Below are 15,539 nucleotides of genomic sequence, written 5' to 3' on the forward strand. Positions count from 1 at the left end.
GTGCTGACCTAATGAGGTGATTAGAAAGTAAACTCTTTACTTACCTGGTAGTCATTGGGATCAGTTGGTTTTGTGCGACTAGTTTATATGTTGCCAAACAAAAATATGCTGCAAAGTCAGTTGTGTCTAAATAAAAAGTAGGCCGTTGATCCTGACATAACATCTTATAGCTGTGAAAACCTGACCACTGATCTTTAAACGTTACTCAATATATAAGACAATGCCCTTGGAATTTTCCAAGATAAGCATGATCTACTGCAAGTGCCAGTAAACATTCACTTTTTGATGATCTTGTTATCATAATCTGTCTCTCACTGTCTTTAGGTGATTAACTTAATAACAAATGGCTGAAGGTTTTCTTAGGTTTCGATAATAGTTTTCTGGATTCTTTTTTAAGTGAGAAGTTCAGTAGAAGAGACGAAGGGGGGAAAAGGGCCAGAAATACAAACCTGGTGTTGTCTCTCAGAAATCTCTTACCTGTCTGGATCAATCTGTATGCTAAGCTGTGGCACCCGTAGCATTTAACTGGGCATCATTTCAGAGCGCGGTGACAGGAGGTGGCTGGGACTGTGCAGCCCCCTCCCTTGGCAGCAGCTCTGGGAAGAGACGTGCTGCTCAGATTGGGAAGAAAGGAGATTCCAGCAGAGCACAAATACAACTCCCAAAAGCTCACCTTTGTTTTAAGGCACTCAGGCAAACAAACATACAGGCGCTTGTGTCTTACCGGGTAACCAGAGGCGACACACAAAGCTGAACGTGCAAGTCGAGCTGCAGAATTTTTGCCAGTGGTTGTGCAGTTTCTGTACAAAAAATGAGCTTTCTGGAGTCAAAGCAGTGACAAAACCATTGCTAAACTATCTGTGATCAATTTAAGCAAGGCGTAGTTACTTGGCAGGAGATGCTGAATTAGACCTTAAGTAGAACATGGTAAAAGTTACTCGACTAACCTCTGCAGCACGATGAAACAGGAGAGAAGTCATTATACACACCTCATCCCTGGGAAACCAGGGTGGAGAGACCTGGCCAAAATTGGGTTGCTGTCTGTTAAGCTGGTAGTTGTGCTCTCAGCATTATGTCAACTGCCCCGTGAAGAATAAAGGGGAAAATGTAAATTGCTTATTTAACGCTTAGCAGGCAATTAGTTGTTTAGAAAAGAATTGCAATAAAAAAGACCGTGGTGTGGGTGTAAAGGCAGAATCTTTGAAGTCTGGCTGTGATTGTAAGTTATGCATACTTGTGGTTGGGGGAATCTTTCTATCTAGCGTGTTTCCAAAGCTCAGTTTTTTAAAAGACAGCTATATTTAATTTTAAAAGGAAGCTATTCTGAATGCCTAAGCACATATGTCACTCTCTTAATTCAAAATCGGATATTAAAAAAAATAATATATAGGAGAGTCAAGTTGGACTGCTGGGCTTGTATGAAGTTTAAGTGCAGACAGATATGCAGGCAGAACTTCATATCTAACGACGTAGATGGACTTACAGAAATTGAGATTACTTTTTTAAAAACCTTGACCTAGAAGTGTTGTCACAGAATTTTGCCATTGAAAGTCAATAGATTTCTTCTGTCCCTCTGGAAGATGCTCTCAGGGCTGAACTTCTGTTAAAAGGTTTGTGATTTTATGACACTTGCACACATTGCAAACTCCAGAGTTTCCTTTTATTCCTTTCTTCCCCTTCCCAAGTTAATGAAAGCATAAGAAACTATTCATGATGAAAAGCTCTGGGCTTCTGTGTTCTTCGGAAAGGCAGATGACGAGGTACTTGATCAGTGGAAAACCAGGAAAGCAGAAAGAGGGGAAAAACTCTGTATGTGCTGCTTACGTAGACAGCAGAAGTAACGGGATTTACAACTGCAGAAGAAAATCAGATAATCATCTCAAGACCTTCATAGAGGGCAACATAAATTGTTAAGAATCAGGTGTCAGCTAAAAATGGCATCTGAAATAAGCTGCTTTCTGGAAAGTGAAGATGCATTTCTTAAAAATTTAGAATGGACGGAAGGGTTTGGTTTGCTGCTTTAGCTGATGATTGAGGAAAGTCCCAGACTGTGTCCCCGCCCCGGCAGGACACCCACCGTCTGTCCCAGAGAGGGGAGATGGTTATTGGCGTGCTGGGGGCAGGGGGGCAAGCGTGGAGCTCGCATGCTAATAATTGTCAGTGACTACATCTGGCCCCTAGAGCTTACATAGGCACGTGAAAGAGGAAATCTCCTCTTGTTTGAACTGGGACTCACCCTTTTGGGCGGGGGGGGGGGGTGTGTGTGTCATACTCTTGCTCTTCTAGGTAAGCTCTGTGTAACTCTGGCTGTACCTTATTTTCACCAGCTATGAAATAGCAAAGATAATTATATTTCATCTTAGGGAGTCATGTAAATGCACAAATGACTAAAGTATTATAGGTGTGGCCAATACACAGGGGGGAAAAAAGTAAGGAAACGCATTACAGTAAATATTTATTTATTGTACCTACTATGCCCACAGAAGTACGTTTGGCTACAAATGATTGTTCTGTTGAATTGAAACCAAAATCCTTCTCGTTATTAAACCAGTGTTCACTAGTTTCCAACATGGCTGGTTACAGGTTTCTCCTTTGGAGAAAAGATCAAGTATTTCGAAAAGGCATGTTACCTTGGCTTGTGTGCTGCTGTATGCCACCACTGAGGAGGCCATTGCAAAGTCACAGCGAGACAAGATCCCTTCTCTTGAGGTTAAAAAGGTACGCAACCTGTAGGTGCACTTTAAATTGTATTTCTCCTGTCTTCAGAGTCCATAAATAGAATGGAAATTCAAGAAATGAACATTTCTTACCAACAGCATTTAAAGACAGCGTGTTCTCTTATGTAAGCAACATGTTTTCAATAAATTGTTTCAAGCTGTACAAATGTGTTTGCCAATCCTCAAAGCAATCATTTGCAGCCAGTTTTTCTGGATGATAATAAGATTAATGATAAAATAACACTGAAAACAATTTTAAAATAACCTTAGGGATTTAATATAAATCCATAAATACAAGGAAATTGAGTTAAGGCAGCTAGAGAGTATTTAACTTAGTCTTGTTTTGCTTCCCAACTACAACACATACAATCATTCATTAGGAGAAAAGGGTCTAAGCACATTCGATTAAAGTACAAACCATATGTGTTATTTGAAAGAGCTGTAAGCACAGCAGTGGTAAGAGGATGTTGTGTTTATCTTACTTACAAGTGGTTCTGTGTGTTTGTTAGAATGGTTCAACAGTTTTAAAGAAAATATTATGCATTTTATTTCTTCCGCTTATTTTTTGATACTGCGTGACTAACGTTACATCCAGTTGTCATCAGCTCTTTCCAGTGCCCGAGTTCACAGTGTAATAGTGATTACTGTAGCTAGACTTCAGTTTTCCTGAAATAAAAGGTATTGTTGTGTAATACATCACAATGAAAGGTTTAATCTTACAATGAAATCATTATTATCTTGGTATCTGTGTAACATCTTTGCTATACAAATATTTGCCGTAATTATTGTACAAACAGCGGTTATACTTTTTCAAGATAAAATATACTAATAATTTCATACTATTTTTGTTCATATAAACAAACAAGAGAGAAAACCCACAGAAAGACTTAAGCTGATACTTTGGTCTGACCAAATACTTTTGGGGAAATGAATATGCTTGTTTACATCATATAAAGTTTAATCTTGGTGGGTAACTTTATAGAAATACTGTTTTGAAAGCATATTACTGTAAGTCAGTCCTCAGTCAGGAAGTCTCTTTCCCATCTTAGCTGTACTGCCCGATGTAATACAAGTTCAGATGTGGGCTGTGTGAGATCATTTTTTCATTTCCATGTTTTTCACAGGTAGTCTTTGTCTTGTACATTCCCTATTCTTCGAGTGCCTGACTCTGAGACCTGAAACAGATTTGCAGGAATCTGAGAACAGACAGCTACAGCTGTGTCAAGCCATGTGCTCAGAAAAATAAATTTAAATAAATAAATAAATTTTTACTTCTTGGTTGGATACCCAAAAACGAATGGATACATTCGGTTTTAAACTTCACATATACCCAATGCAAATCTGTATAATGGGGATAATAATACTCACTTTGCATGGTTTTTATACTGTTGTTTTGGAGGTTTTTTTTAAGGAAAGTTTTTATGCCAGATTTCTTAAGCTTATGAAAGATGCAGACAAGGAAAATTCAACTGTGTAATTGTACCGACAATAACAGGATTTATCAGCAGGCGAGAAACTTTAAATCTGCTGCACAGACCTGCAACTTGATCTGGAGGAGCAATTATTAGTGGTATTAGGTTATAAACTTTCCTGCCACAGAAAAGCCTGATGAAGTTTAGTGTGCTTGTTGCAGACAGCATCTCTGAAGAGTTACATTATGAACTTCTGGCAAGTCTCTACTGAACATGTGCAAACTGCAGTTTTTCCAGACATTTGCTACATCACTAAATTTCATTCGACTTTCAAAGGACAATCCCTTAACTCCCCCCGCACCCTGAATTTCTAGTCCCTGCTCAAAGCTACGTGTAGGCTCGAGTTTTCATATGGAAGATTTAGCGTCAGGAAAATAGCATCTCTCTTTTGAGCTGCATTCTTGGAAATTAGTATGGGTTTTGGCAGAAAATTTTATTTTAAAAAAAAAAGACTGAAGAAGCCTCATGGGATGAAGGAAATCGGGTCAAAGAGTTAAAACTTCAAAATTACAGACAATGCAAAAAGGGGTCTTATAATGAGAAGGCTTGGGCAGCTAGCATCATAATGATCCTACTATATTAGTCTGTAATTAGATCATTTCCTTCTGAGATGGCCAGGAAATAAATCCCTATAAATACAAGCTTATGTGACACCAGTGATGAGATAATATCACGTCTCACACAAATTGTTGCCTGAAATCCAGAGACGTAAATATAGAGAAATATAAACTCCCACCACAGATACGAATGAACGGCACTTCGCAACACCACCTTCTGAAGCACGAAGGCACACGAGGCAAAGGGAGGTGAAATAATTTGCCCCCAGTGCCCATCAGGAGGACAGCAAAAACGGCACCCTACACAGCGTTACGCCAGGCCCCCATCTAATTGCAAGGTACCCATCAGAGATGGGATGTTTAGACATGTGCGTGATAGAAATGGAAGACCTATTCATCCTTTTCACGCTCAGAGCTGGGGACGTAGAAGTCTCCCAGAAGCCATGAGCTGCAACTCGTTATTTTCGTACTTCCTGAAGTGATGTCATAGGCAGCGTTGACTGGGTTTGCAATGTCAGTACGGTCTCATCCATTGAGCTAGGTGCCACAGACCTCGAGGAAACGGAACATCTTAAGGCTTCGCAGAGTTTCGCGTTGTGGTGCGGGGGGCTGAATGAAACACTGCCGTCTGGGCAAGGCATCATAGGGCGAGCGGGGAGCAACCCTCCCTGCATTAGGATTGCCAAATGCTTCCCTCTGTCAAAATGTCTTTTGTCCTATCTGGGAAAGCCGTAGTTCTTCCTTTGTGTATGGGAAGCCGCTGAAACTCGAGCAGCGCGAGCACCTTGGAGCCAGAGGAGCACCTCTTCTGTCCCTCACACCGTTCCGCTTGGGTGCGGCTGAGGCACGCGCTGGTTTAAGCTCAGCTTAAAACTCTGTCTCTTGCACCCTTGGTAAAATGGCAGCGTCAGAGGCTCCAGGTTAACCAGGGAGGACGGCCTGACTGAACAGCAGACGGCTGAGAAAGAGGAAGGTCTTCTGCTGCCTCTCCCCTTCTTTCCACTCCTGGCTGGCTGTACTCCTCCACCGGTTGAGTTTGTGCCAACACCGGCACCTTTGTGCTGTGCCTGAATTCACTCATTTGGCGGAAAACTACTGCTACAAGAAGAACTCTGACGGTGAACAAGCTGATTCAGTTCAGGGGAAGATCCCGCAAGCAGGACAGCCAGCGCAAGGAAAGAAGTAGCATCGTGCAAGCAGGAGGATGGAGGGGAGGGCAAATTCTCCTTTTCAGTGGCTGTGAAACTTTGGTTCAGCTTAGCTTTTGGGGAAGTAGTGTTCCCAAGCCAGACCTAAACAACAGTGTTTACTCGGGTCGGAGCTGTGAGAACACGCATCTTCTCAAGGGACACGGGTAGAGAGATTTGGGCTGGATATCCTTGGCAATTTCTTCTACTTCATCATTTTGTCACAGAATTTATGTTGGGGAAAGAATAGCCCCTATCATAAATCTTCTGTTATTAGTTGTTCAGTTACATGGCAGTAGTGCATATCAGAATTCAGCCCTGTTCTTGATGGTGTCTTATTGCTGGGTCTTCAGACATTAAAAAAAAAACCAGGAAGTAACCTTCAGAAATCAGATCATCAGATGTAATACATTTAGGAAGTGCTGAAATGCTTGAAAACGCAACTCTTGAGGTTATTGTGAGCATCCCTAATTTAGTCCTCTTGTGTTGTACGCATTATGGTACCTTCTTCAGTGGCATGATCTCATCATTATCTTTCCTGCAGCTTCCCTTCACACACAGAAATTAAAGATTCTGTTAGGGCTTCAGATGATGGGTAATAAGTAGGTCACTAGCTGAATTGTGAAGACTAAATATCTTACAGCTATTGAGCTCTTTGAACAGTCAATTCTGTACAAAGGCAGACTCCGGTGTAAAAAAGCAGTTTTTACCCATAAAACTGAGGACGTTATCACAAAGCTTACATGGAAGGGGGCTGAACAGCAATTGTATAGGCAATCTTAAGTTTTGGCAATACCTGGGTTTAAGAGCGCTTGATTTTGCCATCTCAATTGTGTGGGTGGGGCCTGCACAATAGCTTGTGTGTCATTAACATTACAGAAATGAATAACCATTCAAAAGGTCTTTCCTATGTGTGTTGTGTTCTTTAGTCCATGAGGATTAACTCCTTTCTAGGCAAAGCTTCAAAAGGGAAAATTATGTACTATTAAAATAACTCATTTTAGAGCTTCATAGTTTCACTTAGATCTTAATCAAGCTATTATTGTTATTAAAATATTCTGAAGTGAATTCAGATTTCATAAATATGGAATTTTTGTTCTGAGCTGCTTTTGCGTGCAGAGCAAGTTAGAAATGTGCATACAGCCTCTAATGGGACTTACTGGTTCCCATAGTATTTGCTTACACTTTCCTCGGTGACTCAGCTGGAGACCCTAGCGCTCTCCGAAGTCTTTGCCACATTTATTTCTCTGACATCTCATAAAATCCCAATTGCGAGAGAGTCTCTTGCTAACTCTTCTACATACAATTTTCTCAAGACTGTCAGAAAGGTACATTAAAAATCTGAACTAAATTGGCAAAGCAAAATGAAATAGCTTGGGATAAAGCTGCTATTGCATGCTTAAGTCCCCTTTTTTGAGGCTGTTACAGCATTCTCACAACAGGGATGGATTGTGACTTCTAGCATTTTTTTTGTTGTTGTTGTTAGTTTAAAACTGTCTTTTAATGTTTACCTAGTGCATCTAGGATTTTGTAATTTGAGCTTTATAATAACCATCATCTGTATGCTCATAAACCCAGTAATTCTGTACTCTTTGCTTGCTTTTGTGTCCTTTCAGTAGCTATTAGTGAAAAGCTTTGTATACGCAAATACACAGCAATCTTTTAACTTAAACTCAAATGGAAATAACCATCTCCCCACTTCCACATACACTTAGGCCGTTCCTTCTCCCCAGCATTAATTTTACCACCCTGACCTTTGGTTCCATTAAAGCGCATTTGTGATGAATGAGCCTGTAATATCTAATGTATTCAGGACATTATACACCAGGCAATAAACCACAGGAGGATGCTGGTAATCACTAGATTTCTCTCTTTGGGGTGTTCCAGTTTCCTTCAGCCATCCGACAGCCTTCCACTGCTACATGCAATAGCTAATAGTCTCTTGTGTTAATGGTTTTTTTCCCCCTCCAGCTCACTGTCGAGTCAGTCCCAGTTGCCTTTTCTCTGTTCTCCATTGAGTCCCTTCTAATTTTCTGTTCTTTTTTTAATCAATACTTCTTCTGGTTAGCTTAACGAGTAAAAAACGTGTGGGACGCAGATGTCTTCCCTCCAGGTGACCGCTGTGAGTTTGTAAGCTACAACGGCTTTAGAAAGCCACAGGCGATGTGGCTTTGGGACATCTGGTAGCTCGTGGCTGCCCGCAGCACAACAGTCTGATAGCAGTGCGAAGTAGGGAAGCCTAAACCCAGTTTCAGTTCCCGCTTACACCCTTTGAGTCTGAAATAACTGACTCCTGATTTATAGGGATGCAAAGGAGAATGGAAATGAGCCAGTAGCTAAGAGCTGCTCTTGCTGGAGCTGTTACGTGTGACGCCAGTCGGCTACAGGGTTTCTTTTGGCAAAGACTTTTACAGCTACAGAGTTGCTGAATACATCTGATGCACAGAATTTCTTTTTTTAAAAAAATACGGAACTAGCTTGTTGGAATTGCTGTTTAAACAAATTAAAAATGTTGGAATAAGTACGAAATACTGGTTTTGCTGACTGCATGTGAAGTGACCGTAGGAGATAGTTGAGGAAAATAAGCACTACAGTAATAAAAAGAACTGGTATACTGCTTTTGGCTGGGATAGAGTCAATTTACTTTGTGGCAGCTTGTACGGTGCTATGCTTTGGATCTGTGACCAAACCAGTGTTGATAACACATGCATGTTTTAGCTATTGCTGAGCACGGCGTTGAGGCTTTCTGTTTCTCATGCTGCCCCACCAGCGAGTACGCTGGGGGGGGGGGCGGAACTGGGAGTTGGGAGGAGATGCAGCTGGGACACACAACATTGTGCTCAGCAATGAAATCTTGGGGAAAGGAGGAGGAAGGGGGACTTTGGGGATAAGGTGTTTGTCTTCCCAAGTCACCGTTAGGCGTGGTGGAGCCCTGCTTTCCTGGAGATGGCTGAACACCTGCCTGCTGGTGGGAAGTGGGGAATGAATTCCTTGTTTTGCTTTGCTTGCGTGGGAGGCTTTTGCTTTATCTATTAAACTGTCTTTATCTCAACCCATGTGTTTTCTCACTTTTGCCCTTCCCATTCTCCCGCCCTGTCCCGCCTGAGGAGGGGTGAGTGAGGGCTCAGGTGCCTACTGGGGTTCATCCACAACAAAAGGATAATAGAATTAAACTCCTGGCTGGATGCAGTTCTAAACCACTCAAGAGTCCCAGGAAGCAATGTTCTCCAGATATTCTTTAAAACAGGATGGGGTACAGTCCCAGGATCACAGAACCGCTGAGGCTGGCAGTCACCTCTGGAGGTGGTCTTCTCCAACCCCCTGCTCAAAGCAGGGTCAACTGTGCCTATGGGTTTTGATACCTCCAGGGATGGAGACTGCACATCGTCTCTGGCCCCTCTACAAATTTGTTTGGGAACAGCTCATAACAAGAGTTAAATAGAACACGCTCGAACATACAGTTTTTCCAGGAATTTAGGCAACATTAATTTCTGTTTACCTAAACAAAATTCCAACCTTAAACTTGCCTCAGATAGGTTAAACCTTTTAGACCAATTATAGCTGACTTTGAAAGGGTATATTACATGCAAAATGGATGGTAAAGTTGCTTCCTTATTAAGTTGCTCCAATTGAGCTGCTCTAGAATAATTTTTTCTCCATTTTCTCTATTTGCTGTCTTTAGTGACCTTGAGAGTATAATGGGCCAAACTCTGTGCTGTCATACATGGGATTGATGCCACTAATAATAGGTCTTTTTTCAGTAATCTTGACAGAGGCTTTGGTCCAGCGTTTCCCAGCAGTGCTGCAAAAGTCATGCACCTGCTCCCATCTTTGGTGCATCACAAACTCGGGCATAAATGTTCCATGGAGTGCAGAAGTACAATTTATTTTTTTTTAATTAAAACAAGAAAAGCATTTCCTCTCTTTGACAGACAAATGCCTACCAGATTAAAATGTGGTTGCAAAAGCTGTGCTTGTAAAACTGGTAATACGATTATGGAGTATTTTGCCTATGAGTAATGGATTGGAATCCATACCTATTGGCCGGAAAGTTGATTTTGGTAATTTACACCACTGTAGCACTTCCAAATCCCCCCTTATGATGAGGGTCCTGTTATTCCATCACCAGAGGAAGACACCTACCCTGCCCTCCTAAAAAAGCCCTTATGGTCTAGAAATGGAACGAGCACAGGGAGACCCCTGGGGCTATAAAATAAAGATTTTTAAAAAGAAATAGAGCTTGCCATGGCCCAAGAGATTTGGACCCAGGTTTTCCAAAATTCAGAATTGTTTTAGAGCTAAGCACTTACCCCACAGCCACTTTTAATTTGAAAATTAATTTCCTTTTTTGTTTTTTCCTCCCAAGGTCTTCTTAAATATCTTTAGTAAATTAAAACTAAGTATTGCCAGCTCTGCCAACAACTTTGCCTTTACGGATATTCCATGAATAACTTCTACTTAACAGAATAAAGTGAAAAAGTAATAAATTCAACCTTTCTTTCTCCCACTGTGCAGTCCACTCCCTAGCACAGCGTTCTGCTCTCAGTCCAGACCACCCACATCATGAATGAATGCTCTGATCTTGCCCTCCAACCACCTGGAACTGGATAACTGCCTTTGAAAATAGACTACACCCTCTTTTACTTCCTAATGTCTCAGGTATATTTTTCAGTACTTAAACACTTTGCAGACAAGAGTAATATCCACTCTACTGCTATAATTATTACTGCAGTGTTTACCATCTGGGGAAAAGGAAAAATACAGGACAAAAGCTATCAGCACACAAAATTTTTGCTAAACTAAACTTACATCTCATTATCCACTTCTGTGCAACAGAAAGTCAAGCTTTCGATAGGGAACCTGAGGAATCAGCCTTGCACACCTATAATTCCTGTGATTCTGGAGCCTGCAGAAATTTGGGGGTACATAACCTCTTGGTTCAGAAGACTTGGTGTTACTGGTTGGTGCTTTAGGAGAAACTGGTTCCTTGAATCTGCACAATGTCCTGGTGATCTGGGCCTCACAAATCTGCCCGTAAATCTGAAAATAAATGTTCTGGAGAACTGACATCTCTCAGTGGCTGTTGTCACTCACACTGCTCTTAGATCTTGGACAAGAACCAGTCTTGTCATTCTTAGGACTTCTACTCTGAGAGAGGTAATGCCAAAGGCAATGTCCAAGCTTGACAAGGTTGGGATGAGAGACCTGAGAAGCAGCACCATGAACTGTGAATGGAAGGATCAGTAAGATATCTCTCTGTCTCGTGGGTCTCTAGGGGACTTTAGCTTCCTCACTTGGCATACCCACTGAGAGCAGAAAACAGGCTAGAGTGATATAGCTATAATATAATTATTCAAAGATATCTAAATGGTCCATTCCCACCTGCCTACCAACTTCAGAGATGAGGTCTGGTAGGAAAATTGCCACCTGTGCTCTGGGAAAAAAAGAACTTTAATTTCACAGCTGCTGAAAGTGCACGTGACTGCAGGAAGGGCCAGAGAGAAGGGTCCTACTCAAGGAATCACCGAGACAAACTCATGAAGAAAAGCAGTTATCTATGGAAATACCATTACAAGTTTCTACCTAAGAACCTCCATTTCTAGACACTGCCACAGCTCTAGCAATCAGGATTGTCCACCATTTCTCTACTTCCAACCTTTGTTATATTCAGAGAAAACAGCAGGTTTTTTTTAGAAGATAATTTCTTCTATGATATGCAGTGCAGAAGGAAGAGGATTAAGGAAAATAAGAAACTGCTGGTAAAGACCTCAGAAGGGAAATACTGATCAACACCTAACTACATAAATAAAAGATCATTTTCTTGTAAATGATGGACTTTGATCTTTGAGTCAAATTCAACCACGGTGTAACATCAATAATTGACCCTAAGGTTTTGTTTGGCTTTTATTTTTCAAATGTTCTCATCTTGTTTCTGGAAAAAAGATGTGATAACAGATTTGCAATGTGCCTGACCTACATTCTTCAAGTTTATAATGGCCCAGCCTAGCCCACATTCACATTCCAGTGTCTCCTGAATAAACCAAAGCACCTTCCAGATGTGGTTGATACACTGATTATACTTCTGCAGTGCAAAAGTTAGATCAAGATTTCTTAATCACAAGCATTAGTTTTTATTTAATTTAGGATTTTGCCTTCCAGTAAACTCATCTTTTCATAGTGACAAAGCCAGTTCTACAAGATGCAAACTGGAAGCCCTTTGAGGTTGATTTCCTGCCAGGACAGGAGGAGTCCATCACCACTGCATTAGCATCAGTAGGAGATATGAGCTGAGAGGATTGCAGACCACCATCAAGCCACAGAAAGGGAGGAGGGAGAAACAGAAACAAACTTGGAATTTTCTGAAATTAATCCTTCCTTGTGTCCTGGCTTATCTGGTTTGTTTTTCAGCTTAAAAACTCCATGGGATACAGAAATGTCTACATTTTGGGCTTTGTGTCACAGTATTGTCACGAGAATTATAATTCAGCACTGATGAAACAATGCCAGCTATGACAACTTTATCTGGAGACAGAAAGAAAAGTAATTTTTTAATGCATCAGTACCTGGTTTAATGTGTTTTAAGGTAAAATTCAGCTCCCCTTACAGTCAGGTCCTTAGAAAATATGTTAGCTATTCATAGGCCTAATATTTTAAATTTGTTCCTCTCACCATTCATGCAGGAGGCTAAACAATATTTTAAAATGGGTTAATTAAGACAGTTTTTGCTAATATGTCTAAAAACATAACCTGTTTTCCCAGACTAGATAGACGCTTATTGCAACACTGCATTTTAAGCTGCATTCCACTGCTTGGAAGAGTTGTACTTAGTCCTTTGGAAAAGATCTCTGAGAAGTGAGAAATTAAAAACTGCTAGCCTCGTCAATTTTTACAGCCAGTAAGCTTCCCTTTCCTTGATGGTTGCCAGCAACTTTCATCCACTAAGAATATACACACATATATTCAGTTTGCTTATACGGAGCTATACATTTTGAGATTGCCAGCAGTTACTGGACTGCAGAATGACTGTTACACAAAATATTACTAAGCTGATCCCTCAGATCCTACAAGACCATCCATGTGAATGGAAGCTAACATATTGTTAAGCAAACTTTGTTAGATTAACTGGCTACTGAAGGGGAAAAAAACCCCAACCTTTCTAAAATTATAAAAATTAAACACACTTGATGTGAATTTGACAGCCTTTGCTCTGATGTACTTCTCTTGATGCCTTGACCCTTGCTTACATGTCAACCTGAGATGAGTCTGGTGGTGAAATATTGTGATAATATAATACCTTCCTCTCTGATAACTGGAAATTCATTGTATTCTCTTATGTACACATTCAAATAGATTTTTCATAAGGTATTGTTTTTCCTCTTGTATCCTTCAGACTTTCTTTATGCTCTTTCTGTAGTACTTTGCTATGTGAGCTGCACAAAGATTTCTGATAATAACCTTTATCAAATGAATTGCTTTCACTTCGCTAGTGGTTGTCCTCTCCCACCTTGCTTTTTATAGTTATTTCCATCGCTATGTCTGATACAATTGAAGTGTATGTCCGTGGCTGCTCAGGTCCAGAATCAGAGTCTACCTTTTTCGAGCAGTGGTGCTAACATCAGCGCTCTTCTTTTTTTTCTAACCAGAAGGCACACAAGGACATTTGCCAGCACCACATTTAAGATTATCCAATTTTCTTCCTTTCGACAACATTAAGTTCTGGTAATTCACATTCACAAGGCCCTGTGGGAAAAGCAAGCCTTTTGTCAGACAGTTTGAGATGTCATGTTTTTTATTTTAACTCTAATTTTTGGAAGGGAAACTCGCTGAACATGCTGTTCCCAGTTTTCCCCAGTTTCTTTGGAACGTCCTCCTTGGCTGGCCATACATGATTCCAAGGTAGCTGAATCTGGTATTCATAGTGACTTTTTGCTTGCCTTCTACTTTTGTTTAGAATAACTCATTTGAATTTCGTTTTTACCGCATTTAGTGATAGCTCCTCGCTATCCAACTTTATTGACTCAAGTATTTGTTGCCTTGTGCCAGTGACTGACAAAAAGAATAGCATGCCGTTTTGATTTCATAACTTGCCCCCTCGGCAGCTGCTGATAGTGGAGGCTCGTGATGAGCTCAGCGAGACACTTGCAGATTGTGCCTGCCAGTGTTTTCCATGGACAGTACTGGACACAGCTTACTTTGGATCTCTTAGGGAAACTTCCCCTCAAAAGCGGTCCCTGCCTTTTTCGGTGACACACTTGCGATTTTCTAGCAGGCACTCGGTCATACCTAGGGATGACAGTGTGGGTTCTGTTGTTCCCTTCGCTACGTCCTGGCTGCAGTTCGCTCTGCTGAACAGAAATGATTTGCATGCAGCGTCGAGGAAATCATACGGTTATTACAACTCCTGTGCTTGTATCTCCTCGGGGGGAGCAGCTCCTTTCATCCAGCCGGCTAGCCGGTTCCCAGACACCTACACAGCCAGCCACACAGGACCAGGAGAGATTGGTATTTTGTTCGCCAATTGCTTTTCGCAACAAACTTTTTGGTATATTCTATCTTGCCTGGTGCTTTCCCAGGCTCCCTTTTCGGAAGAGAAGATACCACGTCCTCCTGTCAGTTTGGTGGCTCACAAGGCTGGGTCCAGCTGTGCTCCTGCCGGGGACCCAGCCGCTACAAGCCGTCCGCAGGGTGATCCGCAGGGTGCAGTTTGCATCAGGTTCGGCTAAGGGCAGGCTCGCAACCCCTGTGCTTCCTTCCTCCTTCAAGAGGCAGGCGTCTGGCCTTCAGCTCCAGTCTTTCTCTTCTGGCCTCCCATACGACGACCGGTTCTGCTCAGGTGGGCAAAACGACATCTCTGCAGTACCTCCAAATCTCCAATAGGATCTTAACACCAGCTGGGTTCTTATCAGAAACATACTGTGATTTCCAGTTGGGTGTGATAAAAAAAGAGGTCTCTTTTTTTTTTTTTTTTTTTTCCTTCTGTTGCTCTCTTGTGGTGGTCCTCTGCATACCTGCTAACTGAATAGAAGAAACTCCCACTATTCCATACAGCTCTTCTGCTCTACATCTATACATCTAACATCTATAAATATAAGCTTCCCTCACACCGATGCGAGGGCAGAGGTGCTAAATTGCCCATCTCCATCCTCTGGACTGAGGGGCTGCGTCTCTCCCTCTGCCTCCCTAAATCAGAGCGGCCAAGAAACGCTTGCGTTCTGCCAGGAACGCAGACAGCACAAGAAGGGGTAGAGGAGTAAGAAGAGGGTGGACCAGTGGGGGTGGCCCTGTCTGTGGCTGTAGAGCCAGCAGGTTCACTTCACAGCTGCCCTTGCTTCCCCTCTTCCCAGAACAGAGCAGACTTCAAAGCACAGCATAATTAGACAGAATAAGTAAAGAAATCGACTTAGTTTGGATTTGATCAGAGCGTTTCCAACCAAATTTGGCATGTTGGTTGTCCTTTCCGGGGGAGAAAACCCTGCAAAAATAGCCTTTCTTGGGAACACACCATGCTTCCAGATGGCATACCCTCTGAAAAATAGGAAATTATCTTTTTCGTATAATACAAATCCCAGATGGAAGAAATCAAAATATTTCCCACATCCTTGAGTG

The sequence above is a fragment of the Accipiter gentilis genome, chromosome 12, assembly GCF_929443795.1.
Source record: "Accipiter gentilis chromosome 12, bAccGen1.1, whole genome shotgun sequence".
Lineage (NCBI taxonomy): Eukaryota > Metazoa > Chordata > Aves > Accipitriformes > Accipitridae > Astur > Astur gentilis.